Raw genomic sequence first — 10,526 nt, 5'->3', positions numbered from 1 at the left:
TGTCACCATACCATACTATTACAATACCATTGGCTATATTCCCCGTGCTGTGCCTTTTATCCTTGTGACTTATTCCTTCCATGACTGGAAGCTTGTGCCTTCCACTCCCCTTCACTCATTCTCCTCAACCCCCGTTCCCCTCCCCTCTGGCAACCACCAGTTTGTTCTCTGCATTTGTGGGTCTGTTTCTGCTTTGTGGGTTTCTTGTTCGTTCATTCTCTCGTTTCGGTTTTTAGATTCTACATACAAGTGAAATCATATGGTATTTGCTCTGCCTGACGGATTTCATTTAGCATAATACCCTCTAGGTCCACCTATGTTGTCACAAATGGCAAGATCTCATTCTTTTTTTATGGCTCAGTAACATTCCATTGTATATGTACCCCACGTCTTCTTTATCCATTCATCTATCGATGGACAGTTGGGTTGCTTTAGTATCTCAGCTCTTGTGAATAATGCTGCAACGAACATAGAGGTGCATATGTCTTTTTAAATTAGCATTTTCATTTTCTTTGGGTAAATACCCAGTAGAGGAATTACTGGATCATATGGTATTTCTGTTTTTAATTGTTTGAGGAACCTCCATACTATTTTCCAAAGTGGCTGCATCAATGTACATTCCTACCAGCAGGTGCATAAGTGTTCCTTTTCCTCTACATTCTTGCAAACACTTGTTATTTCTTTTTGATTCTAGCCATTCTGACACGTGTGAGGTGATATCCCATTGTGGGTTTGATTTGAGTTTCCCTGATGATTAGTGGTGTTGAGCATCTTTTCTTTTGTCTATTGGTCATCTGGATGTCTTGTTTGGAAAATATCTATTCAGTTAGTTCCTCTGCCCATTTTTTTTTATCAGATTATTTGTTTGGCTTTTTTTTTTTTTGGTGTTGGATTGTATAAGTTCTTTATATATTTTGGATATTAACTCCATATTGGATATATCATTTGCAACGTCTTCTCCCATTCAGTAGGTTTCCCACCTTGATTGATTTTTGAATGTTAAAAACTGACCTTATATTTCTGAGGCAAACCTCAGTGGCTGATCTTTATATTTGGTTGGATTCGATTTGTTAAAATGCTTTTAAGGGTGTTTACATTATGATCATGAAATCTATTGGTCTATAGATTTGTTTCTTGTCCTGCCCTTTTCTGTTTGTTTGTTTGTTTCTTTTTTTTTGTTAAAGGAGGATACAGATATTTCCCATCAGGGAAATGCTTTACTCATATAAAAACTTGGGAAACTTTCCTTCCCCTTCCATTTTCTGTCACCGTGTCTTCCTTAAATCGACACTAAGAGAGGTACATGTCCCATAGAGGAGGGGGTGCTGTAGCAAGAGAGAAGTGTTGACATTTAACAGGCAGCAGTGGGCCATTTCTGGAAACCCAGAGGGCTGAAGAGAATCTAGGGATTCGAAATGTTCAGGCGTGCCCCTGATATCCCAATTCTATTTCTCAGGGTCCCATTCCTTTCCAAGAAGGACGCTCACTGATCTTGGCATAACAGACTTGTTGAAGTTGAAGATTCAATCTCCTTTGTGGCCAAGAAGGCCCTCTGGCTCTCACAGGTAGCCTTTAGTTGCCGATTAATTTACTCTCGGCCTTTCATTGTCTTTCCAAAACGCTGACTGTCCCTAGTAATAGCCCTCTCATTCCTTATACTCTTTTCCTCTATCTCCCAAATGCCTCAAATATTGCAGCTGCCAGCACACATCCTTCTATCAGTATAACGTCTCAGTTCATCACAGTAAAAGTGTTAACAGTTGCGTGCCAGGCTCTACCAGTAACCAGCACCAGCAGTGGGACCTGAACGGCCAGCTGCCGGCTGGTGATCCAGCTCCAAAATCTCTCGCTTAGAATCTGCTCGCTCGGCCTACTTCCAGCATTAACTGTTGCTGCTTGGCTTCCTCAGAAAGCAGACTCTGATGAGAGAGATGTTGACCGTAGCTGTGTTAGGGCACCTCTCAGACACGAAGGAAATAGGATTTTGGCAAAGAGGAAAGGTGAACTGTGATGCAGTTGATACAAGGCTTCTCTTTATGGATCATTCTGGAGCGAGGGTAGCCCTGCAGCGTTGTCTCAGATTGGGGCAAGGTGGATGGAACTTCATACCTTCACGCTGTCCTGTGATTGGATGAAGGCTGCTGCAGGGACGTGGGCCTGACCTTAAGTGGTGCTGCTGTCTTTATGAGGACAAGTCCCAGACAAGGGGTCGGCTGACCGCAGCCAGCTGCCAACCCTCCTGGAAGCAGGAGGAGTGGACGCTTCTGTCCTGAAGGTGGGTGTTTGTATAGTGCCCTGTGGTATCCATTGCATCTGTTTTTCCAGAACCCAAGCCCCTTTCTGTTTTATTGCTGTGACTTCCACATACATGGCTTCTACCTCATGTTCCAAGATTGGCTGTGAGGGGGGGTGGAGACAACTCTTTCATTCTGGTGGGAGGAAAGGCAGAAAAGCCAATGTAGCTATAGATGAGGTTGTCAATTTGGCGATAGGAATCGAAGGAAGTTCGGCTGAAGCTTCCTCAAGATCCGGGCAAGATGGCTGGACACCACTGGGAGGCCCTTGGAGATGTGTGGTCACGAATTTTAAAAAGAAATCCATGTGTACAAACAGTAGAAACTCATCCTGGATACCTTAGAGAAAAAGAGGAGCTTAATGGAAGGAGATTAAAGTTTCACTGAGTTGCTATAATAGTCAGGGACCACGAACATTCAGAAGGATTAGACAGCACGAGCCAGATGGTGCTCACACTGCTATTTTCGCTGAACAAATGAATTCCAACAGTACCCACTGCTGTTGCTGGAGTCACAGAAGATTCAAAGTTCAGGAGAGAGCATCTGGTTGGCCTCCGTGGGAGGGAAAAGAAAGACACTGGCAAGAGAGGGCTTTCTATTTCTGAGCGAGGCTGTAAAAATACCGCCTTTGGGTGATTCTCTTAAAGGCAGGACTTCATGCTGCTGGTGGTGACAGAGATGGGGAGTAGAGGTACAGAAAGCTAAAAATAATGACTACTCAGACCAGCCCCATGAATAAGTATTTATCACCTGTAGTCAGGCATATCCCTGGACCACTCTTCCTAATTTAGTATATTGCAGAAGCAAAGTGGGGATACCAAAGACAGGAGTAAATGATCAATACACGGATTTTCTGTTTAGGGACATTCTCATCACTGCTTGCCAAGAAATTTCTGGAAGGCAATTTGACAATATATGTCAGAATCCATTTAGGACTACAAACCATTTGACCTAACTGCCTAAAAATGGAAAAAGGGAACATCATTTTCCAACATTTTTCCAGTTTGGCTTTGGATTGGTCATATTTATGTTTAACCCTTTGAGGATAGAAAAAAATTGTAAGTCGAGAACCAAGATATTTTGCTTATGCCTTTCGGTTAAGAACATCCCTTGAGCACCAAGCTGTGCTAATAAACTGACCGTGCATTGTGTTAGTCATGATTTCTATTTTTAAACAGGGAAGAATTTGCTCTTGGAGGTACCTTCTTCTTGGCACATCAGGGTCACTACTGTGTGATCTGTGGTTTACCAGGCTATGCTCCATATACGTGGCATCTCTGTGGCTATTTGTCCGGACCTGGTGAACTGAATGCACTGGGTGGAGCATTCAGAGTGACCCAAAGGAAAAAACCTACTGACTAGTATTTGGTGACAAACATGATTAGGTATAGTACATGGTTTTCTCTTTAAATCCACGATTTTTGAGTATCTATGTGTCCCTGTGGCATTTGCCCAGAGAGGGAGGTGGTACAAAGACGAGACAGATTAATTTACTCTCAGATTAATTTACTCTACTGTATCTACAGTCTCTAGCCTAAGGACTTTGCAGTTTAGTGCAGAGGGCCTGCACTTTTTAGTAGGCCCTCAGCTCTTGGGCTGCTCTTCCCTTCTTCTTTTGGTTTGGATTATAGACGTGATGGCCAGCACCTCAGTAGCCACATTGTGATAATGAAGCAGCAGTCATGGAACCAGAAAGCCAACATACTAAGAGTGGCAGAGTGAAAAGATAGAAAGAGTTGGGCTCCCTGAGGACCTCACTGGGCTGCTGCGTCTCTTAAGTAAACGGCAAATGTCATCATCATGGTTAAGAACAGGTCTTTGGTTACAACTGTAAGTGTTCCTCACTTTGACAAAGGAAATACTAGGAAACCAGAATTTTTGAGTCTGAGGCTATAGTTTAAAATTTTACATTAAGTTTAACTTTTTCCTACAGTAACTTGTGAAGTTCTAAAACATTCCTACCCAACTCTGTTGGCATCTCTTCTGCTGTAGAATGCCTCCTTCTCATTTGGATGCATTATTTCCGGAAAGGAACTGAGCCTGGTGGTTTTCCTGACGAGTGAACTAGCCATTTCAGTAAGGATAGAACAAATGTGCACAGAAATCAGAGTCGGAGAATTTTCCTTCTGCTGCAAGGTTAGCTAGGTAATATTTGCAGCACCATCCTTAGAATAGATTAATTAAAGGAATAGGCTAAATGTTTCCAAAGCTTGTTCTGAAATGATTCCTTCAGTCAGAGGTTCTTTCTTTTGGCTTCTTTAAGGCTTTCTGGTCCTTTTATTTTTAACACTTAAATCAAGAAGCTTTTGCATTTTTCTGGACCTTCAGGCTCTTCTGCTTCTGAAGCTGCCATTATGAAGGGCAGACGAAAGAGAGTTTAAGACTGTGCTTCCTAATTTCTCTTTCTCTTTTTGGTTTTCAAACTAATGAGCTGTATACAACTAGGTGGGTGGCAAAGTGGGCACAGGTTAGTGTGCGGTGTCTCATGCTTGCCCGGGTCAGCTGGCAGGCTGGAGCCTGCATCGTTTTCCACTAATGATCCAGTTTGGTCCACGTGCACTTTCCCTCCTGTCTATATCCAGGGCCGCTTCTGCTTGGGAAGGCCGCACATTTTCTTCATGACTGGAGATCGCAGTGGGCACTATTACTAAAACATCTGTAGGAAAATGAAGTAATGGGCCTGCTAATATGCTTAATGGCCTTAATAGCATCGAAAACTAATGCACTTAATGCGCGTTTCATTCATAGTTGCCCTTGGAATTATGGATGGCAAGACCATGCATTACGCTGAAACGAAATTGGCCCAAATGTCGCTGCAAGTGTGAAGGAGGAGAGTGAGAGAGAAATATTACAGCAGCATTATGAAATTTCTACTCAAATCCATCTTCATAGGAAAGAATTACATTATATGAGAAAAGAGGCAGTCAACCAGGGGACCATCACTGGCTTGAAGGAATTTGGCTCATGTGTAGAAGAGAAGAAATCCTGCAAGGCTGTGCCGAGCGAATGATCCGGTGAGCAAAAGCAGTAATAGGGGAGGTAGAGATACTTCTGACAAACAGGGAATTTCTAATTGTGGAGATCACTCTTCCTTTTCCTGGTTGCAGGATTTTCTCTGCTCGTAATAGGCTGTGTTTCAGACCTTTCCAGAACCCCCCCCCCCCAACCCCTTCTTTGTTCTATATTACTTAGGGCACTATTTATCATAAGTAATTGGATTAGTGAATTCAGGGCGCTATGTCATGAATTAGCTCCAGAGGAGAAGATAGTTCAGATGAGGCTCTCTGGAGAAAAGCCTAAAGGATCATGGACTGTTGGGACACTTGGTGGCATTGTGTATTCTAACAGGGCCCTCAGGTCATCTAGGCAAGCTTTTGCCAGCTTCAGAAGCACATAGGGATGGTGCTGGAGAGACTATTAGAAATAATGTTCTAAATTTTGAAGATAAAATTCACAGGAGCATGGGGGCCTCTGTTGCACATTCTACTAGCTCTCAAAGAACTCTGGGGAAGAGAAGTTTCTCCACCTCCCTCAGGGATCCAAATACTGCCAGAGGCCCAGACAGGCAAGAGGGTTATACAAGAGTAACCGGAAGTCCTCAGAAAATGAAATCGTGATGGTGAAGAGATACCTGCATTCCCATATTCACTGCAGCATTACTCACTGCATAGAAGACATAGAAGCAACCAAAGTGTCTGTGGATGGTTGAATGGATAAAGAAAATGTCACACACACACACACACACACACACACACAAGAATATTATTCAGCCATTCAAAAATAAAGAAGGAAATCCTGCCATTTGCCAAAACATGGATAGGTCTTGAGGACATTATGCTAAGTGAGATAAGTCATACAAGAAAGACAAATACCATGTTCTCGCTTATATGCAAAACCTAAAAAGCCAAATTCACAGAGACAGAGAGTAGAGTGGTGGTTTGGAGGTGGAGGAAACAGGGAGATGTCGGTCAAAGGGTACAAACTCCCAGCTATAGGATAGATAAGTTTTAGGCATCTAACATACGGCATGGTGCCTGTAATTAACAATACTGTGTTATATACATGAAAGTTGTTAAGAGAGCAGATCTGAAATGTTATCACCACACACACACACACACACACACACACAGGCCATTACATGAGGTGACGGAGGAGTTAACTAACCTTATTGTGGTCATCACTGTGCAATATATACATGTATTGAAGTATCACATTGTACATCTTAAACCTACATATGCTATATGTCAGGAATATCTCAAGAAAGATGAAAAACTGTTCATTTGGTATATCATGCTAGAAAGAATTTTCTAAAGGTGAATCATTTTCATATTGCATCGGAACGTTCTTTTCTACTCTGATAAAGTTAAACTGTAACTATCAATATAAACACAGAAGTCCTCAGAATTAGAGAAGCAAACCGTGGACACCAAGAAACTTTTTACTTACTGACGGCAGGCATTGGTGTAGAGCCATGACTGAAAACGGCTGGGTCCAGAAATGCATGTCACCTGTCAAGTGCTAGCATCCAATGTGGCTATTACCCTGCTACGGACTCAGCTTTGCAGGGGTCCTGCCTCCTTTGGTAAGACTGCTGAATGACCTTTCCCATCAACTCAGGCAGGGGGTGATGATATTTCTTAGGAAGGAGAACTTGGAAATTTTCTCTCTTTTGAATAAATACCAGCAATGTAACCATTGGGATTTGTGAAATATTTGTGAAATACAGGTTTGTGTATGATATATATAAGGCAGGTATGTTATAGGTCATGATGCTTTACTTCTCTGAATTTTCATCATGATTTTACTTTGGCCATAGCATCTTTTACTGCTTTAGGCATTTGGTTCAATAACAGCTGCTCACCCCCAGGTTTTCAGAAGAACATTCTGTACCGGTTAGATTTTTTTTTTCTTTAAGTAGGCTACACGCCCAACATGGGGCTTGAACTCACGACCCTGAGATCAAGAGTCACATGCTCTACCAACTGAGCCAGCCAGGCACCCCTGCCTTGGTTAGTTTTTGAGAACTGCTGGGACTTTATTTGGTCGCAGGCAATTCAGAAGTTAAAAAATTCAAGAATAGAGAAAATGATAAAAAATAGTGAGCCTTCTTAATGGTTGTGGATAATCTGGAGGGAGTCCAGCTACCAAAGCTCCTTCAAGTTCAGATATTTCATTTATTGCCCCACCACACCTAAATAATTGATTTCACAACTGACATCTGATTTCTTCATTTTTGAGTTTTTCCCTTGGAATGAGTTTATAAAGTGAACTCTCCAAGAAGAAAATACATTTTCACTCAGTGACTTTATTTTCTAATGGTTTATTAATGTTCTTCATTCATCGCTCAATGTTGAGGATATGGTTAAAAGGGAGAGATAAATATAAACTAAAGCACAGGTAAGTTTTTTTTTCTATCTCCAACTAAGAGGAGTTCCGTTGTTGTGAACATCTAGGAAAAAAGTCATCCTCAAATTACAATTCAGTAACATTCCGTATCCTTTTCTTAAAATAAAGGAACAACTGAAACTTGGCCTAACAGTCCCTATTTTCTGACACCTATAATTACTAATCCAGATGTTTGGAGTTGTATTTGCATAGATGAAGATTTTGTCAGGGGTTTTTCCATGATTAAAAATATGTAATTCAGTGAAAGACAGCTAATTCATGTTAAGAACAGCAATTCTTTCTCTAAGTTTCAAATACAAGTATACTGATTTAAAATGCTATAATTGGGGTGCCTGGATAGCTCAGTTGGTTAAGCATCTGACTTTGGTTCAGGTCATGATCTCACGGTCTGAGGGTTCAAGCCCCATGTTGGGCTCTGTGCTGACAGCTCAGAGCCTGGACCCTGCTTCAGATTTTATGTTTCCCTCTCTCTCTGCCCCTCCCCTCCTTGTGCTCTGTCTTTCTCTGTCTCTCAAAAATAAATAAACATTAAAAAAATTAAAAATTAATAAAAATTTAAAAAAATGCTGTGATTAAGCGTAAGAAGTTAGAGTGGGAAGATAAATGGGTAAAATTTTACCAGCGATACTAAATTTATTTTAGAATCTTAAAACAATATGTGGACACATGGTGTGCCTAGTATTTTGGTATATTGTCATATTTAGTTCTCTCAGTTGCCATACGAAATGGGCATATTAATCTCACAGAGAAGGAAACCAAGGTTCACCGTGGATAAGCAACCTTCTCAAGGTCACAGTCATAAATAGGGCTGGGACTCCAGCTCGAGCTCATTATCTTCCCCCTGCATTATGTTCCTGTCTGTAGGAACAGCCATAGAAAATCAACCAAGACAACTATCTCTTTCCATGAATATTACATTAAATTGAAGACAGAAAAATCATCCGTAGGTTCTACGTGCAAGAAAATCTGCTTTGCTTGATCTGGCCTTCATCTCTAAATTTCTGTGCTTTCTTTTTTCACCTGGCCATCATCACACGTGATGGCATGTGGCTGTTTCCCGGTGCTGATGCAGGAAGGCAACGCCCTTGACTGAAGAAGTTGCCCTGAAATATTAACTGTGGCTGTGTTTGGACTAGGGCAAATTTACTCCTTCTCTCTACATTTCTATATTTTATAATAAAATCACAGCTGTAAAAAAATAAGATCGTAAACATATATTCCTAAGTTTTAAATATAAAAATGTCTTTGGCAAGGAAAAATAAAGGATGAAACAAGCGATGGAAATGTGGGAATGTTTTGGGAAAGTCCGCTGGCTATAAAAGCCCAGCTTAGAAGCATTCCAAAATGTCAACAATCAGAATTAATTTAGCTGTCATCACGGACTTGATTTAATTTTCCTCACAGCCTTAAAAGGTACTTCCATGTATCTTGTGGGGACATGTGACCATGCTCGGCCCCCATTCCCTGGGTATCAAGGGTGCTTCTTGCTCAATCTTGTTGGCTTTTGCCTTCCTCCTCTTCCAAGTCCTTTATCTGCCTCCAGGGTTTTCCCAGGACAGTGACGGGTTGACTTTGTCTTTTCCTGCTTTCAAGTATTAGATCACATCATGCTGAGAAGCTCCAGAGTACACTCTTTCTTTAAACACGTGTATTTCCTTTTTCCCTTATTTATTGCAAAAGTCATATTTTGGAAATCTTAGGAAAAAACAGGTAAACCAAAGGATGAAAAAAAAAAAAAGCCATCTTCATTTAATCACCCAGAATGCTTTTGTGTATTTCCACCACGTTGCCTACTCACGTGTGTGTGTGTGTGTGTGTGTGTGTGTGTGTGTGTGTGGTGCGTGCGCGCGTGCGTGTCAGGGAGGGTGTGTCAATGAATTGGACAGGCTTTAAATTCCAATAAAAATCCCAATTTAAAATAACAGCTCAGTCTAGATGAGAACTTAAAGTGGTGCTTTATTGTACCGTGATTGCTTTAAAGACACCTCTCCACCATTTAGGCCAGCTCTCCTGCAGCTCACGTTAAGTATCAAAAACTGAATCGACCACTTAACCTCAATTACCTGTCCTGAAGGAAGGCACCCTTCTCTCCTCACCTCACTTCAGTGCATTAAATTAGAGCTTCCTCCCTCTCCACCAACGTGCCCACCATCTCTAGGACTTAACCGAACGAGGAAGCTTCAGACTTCTTCCTACTTCTTCACCAGCTCTTCTCTGGAAGAAGGAGTGATATGCTTGATAGGAGCGATGGGGGAGCCCAGCAGGCTGTGGAGCGAGCCAGTGCAGAAGTGGAGCTTGGAGTCAGAGAGCGGGCCCGCGTCTCGATTTCCTCTCCGTTCCCTCTCCCCTGCGGTAAGGCAGCAGGAAGGACACATCCTGTTTGAGGTCCTCCAGCTGCACTGCCTCTGGCTGCAGGGCCAGCCAGGTTCAGCTGGAAGGAGGGCAAGGAAGCCACACTTCCCTCCCCCCCCACCTCTGCTGCACCCCGGCTCCTCCCATCTGTCACGTGTGTATATATCAAATTGATTAGAACCCAGAGGAGGAGGAGTATGATTAACGCATCCCCAAACCCAGTAAGGTGTCTAGAATGCACTCTATATGTTAGAAGGCCCACCTATGTGGTGTGTGTGTGTGTGTGTGTGGTGTAAGTATATATCTACATAACATATATGTTCTTTCTCAAATTGAAATACAAGTAGGTTTTCATAAGTTGCAGAGAAATGTTTCCGTTTCTTTTAGGGCTCCATAATTAAGCTTCCTAGGACATTTCGGAAAACATATTTGCAGCCATGGCAAAGCAAACCTACAACTTCAGGATAAAATTTA

General features: G+C 42.0%; 1 non-coding gene across 1 annotated transcript; it reads right to left on the bottom strand.

Annotated features, from left to right (window-relative positions):
• Positions 1-7,218: 7,218 nt before the first annotated feature.
• Positions 7,219-7,291, bottom strand: TRNAK-CUU (transfer RNA lysine (anticodon CUU)). Its single transcript has one exon. It is a non-coding gene; the product is annotated as a tRNA-Lys (tRNA).
• Between the last annotated feature and the right edge of the window lie 3,235 nt (positions 7,292-10,526).

This window comes from Acinonyx jubatus, chromosome B2 (genome assembly GCF_027475565.1).
Source record: "Acinonyx jubatus isolate Ajub_Pintada_27869175 chromosome B2, VMU_Ajub_asm_v1.0, whole genome shotgun sequence".
Classification (NCBI taxonomy): Eukaryota; Metazoa; Chordata; class Mammalia; order Carnivora; family Felidae; genus Acinonyx; species Acinonyx jubatus.
This window is presented reverse-complemented; position numbering and strand designations above follow the sequence as displayed.